Consider the following 2,500-nt stretch of genomic DNA (forward strand, 5'->3'; position numbering starts at 1 on the left):
GAATTAGTGTGAATTTCAAGACACATTGATCATTGACACTTCGAACGCACCTTGCGGCCTCGGGTTCCTCCCGGGGCTCCGCCTGTCTGAGGGTCACTCGATCGTCAATCGCCCTGGGGCTTCCCCTTCGTCCCCCCACAAGGTCAGACCCCTCGATCGCCCGTGGAAGGGTCCCTCGCCGGGTCCTGCAACGGAGGTACGCCGCTGGCATGCCTGGCCCCCGAGAAAGGGGCCCGGTGACCGGTCCGCCCCGGGACGCCTGGCTGCGTGCCGCGCGTGGCTCTCTGTGGTGTCTCACTGGCTGCCCGCGCGCATGTGCCTCTCCTCCGTGGCTGGCTTCCTGGGGAGGGTGAAACCCCTCCAGATCTGATCCGGGGAAAGAGGGTGTGCGCTGCCGGGATGCTAGGCCACCCCTGTGCTCTGGCAGGGGAAGCCTGGCCTTCCCCGGTGACCGTGTAACAATGGGTAGGGGAAGACAGGGATCAATTGTGATCCAGTAGGGCTTTGATTACCATTCAGAGAGAGGAGAATGGAAGGTCCGGCCACAGTCATAGCCCCTGATATGGAGACAACAAAAGAGATGACTGGGCTGTTCCTAGGGGGAGAAAGAAGGAGAAGGTCACTAGGGTATAAGGGCTAATGCTCAATTGAGGACCACCCCTGGGTATCCAATTTGTTGGATATAATGGCCTCACACACCCTTGCGAGTGTCATGCTTCATCATCGGCAATGCTCCTCGTTGGGCAGGCGGTGCAATGCCCAACGGGCTCACCTCAAAGAGGGGCTCTTTATTGGAGATCTTTTAACCAACTGCCTATGGGTGAAGTGGGGGTGAGGGGCCAGGACAGAGTAGATAGTGTGGGTGAGGATAAAATGTGGCACAAGGTACCGGAAAACAATTTTATTCTGGTGGTCCTCTGCCACAAGTAAAATCATGGATAGCCGGTGCTCGTGGGAACTGTGGTTTCCCAGAGTGGACCAGGGCTAAAGTGCAAATGGTGTGGTCAACATGTTTCTCGCTTCTAGTACATTGACTGCGATTCTTCAGGACAGTTAAAAACTGGTAGCAGCAGTATCCATTTGAATTTAATCGTAGACCCAGGGGATTGGTAGTACTGTTACTCACCTAAAGGTTAGAGTTATAGGGTGTCAACAGTACCCGGTGGGTTTGACATCAAGGGAGAAGCCATAGAGGTTAAGGCTGAGAAGAGAAGGAAAGAGTGGGATGGTGTTAAGGTAAGTAGTAACTTGAACTACTGGGCGCATGCGTATCTTGCAACACGGAAGACTGGGTTCGACCCTTCCCCGGTGATCCCCTTTGACGATCCGGCGTCATTCTTCCGACTACGACCTCAGATCAGACCTGGCGACCCGCTGAATTTAAGCATATTACTAAGCGGAGAAAAAGAAACTAACCAGGATTCCCCCAGTAACGGCGAGTGAAGAGGGAAGAGCCCAGCGCCAAAACCCCGCCCGGCGGTGAGTATGGGAAATGTGGCGTACAGAAGACCGACTCCCCGGCATCGCTCAGGGGGCCCAAGTCCTTCTGATCGAGGCTCACCCTGCGGACAGTGTTAGGCCGGTAGCGGACCCCGGCGCGCCGGGATCGGGTCTTCTCGGAGTCGGGTTGCTTGGGAAGGCAGCACAAAGCGGGAAATAAACTCCATCTAAGGCTAAATGCGGGCGTGAGACGATAGCCAACAATTACTGTAAGGGAAAGTTGAAAAGAACTTTGAAGAGAGAGTTCAAGAGGGCATGAAACCGAGGTAAACAGGTGGGGTCCGTGCAGTCCGCCCGGAGGATTCAACTCGGCGGGAAGGTCGGTGGCTCTGGAGTTCCAGATCCCCTCTGCGGGACCGAGGCCCGGGCCCTACCTGGCCCCCGCAGGCTGCATTTCCTCCGCGGCGGTGCACCTAAGCATGAGCGAATTTTGCGGATCTCGCGTTCGCGAATTTTGCGGATTTGCGGATTCGCAATCCGCAAAATCCGCGAATTCCCGCGAATTTGCGGATTTTTTTTTTTTGTGTGTTCGCCCGTGTTTCTGCCAGTTCGCGAGGGTTTTGTACACTTTCGCAAATTGCGAACTTACCTGTCGGGTCGCAAGTTTCGCGAACTTGTTGTTTCTACGTGTCCAGCCTGTTTGGGACACTCTTCTTCATCACTGCCACTCTCTGTCACCACTGCCACTCTCTGACTACTCATGCCACCCTCTGGCCCACCCATGCCACCCTCTGTTTCATCACCACACCCTCTGGTTGTCCAGTGTACATTATTTTCGGCAAAGCAAAGCACACCTTCCCTGCCTCAAGTGACCTGAATTAATTTGGGGCTGATTCATGTGTCACAGAATATTTTTTTAGCTGGCACCTGCTTCCTTAGTGCGCCCTGATTAGTGATCTTTTGCACTTGCTAAGTGCTTTCATTGTTGCAAAATTAGTTACAACACCTGCCCTGCCCCAACTGACAATAATGAATTAGGGGCTGATTAATGGATTTTAAC

General features: G+C 54.1%; 1 non-coding gene and 1 pseudogene across 1 annotated transcript in view; both read left to right on the forward strand.

Moving 5' to 3' along the window:
• The window catches only part of LOC147698235 (5.8S ribosomal RNA), a 154-nt gene extending 58 nt beyond the window's left edge, over positions 1–96 (forward strand). The window contains exon 1 of the ribosomal RNA XR_015299669.1: positions 1–96. This exon is cut by the window's left edge and continues 58 nt beyond it. This is a non-coding gene — a ribosomal RNA (5.8S ribosomal RNA).
• Positions 97–1,370: 1,274 nt separating this feature from the next.
• LOC147698236 (28S ribosomal RNA) overlaps positions 1,371–2,500 on the forward strand; it is a 2,800-nt pseudogene continuing 1,670 nt past the window's right edge.

Source organism: Lissotriton vulgaris, chromosome 8 (assembly GCF_964263255.1).
Source record: "Lissotriton vulgaris chromosome 8, aLisVul1.2, whole genome shotgun sequence".
Lineage (NCBI taxonomy): Eukaryota > Metazoa > Chordata > Amphibia > Caudata > Salamandridae > Lissotriton > Lissotriton vulgaris.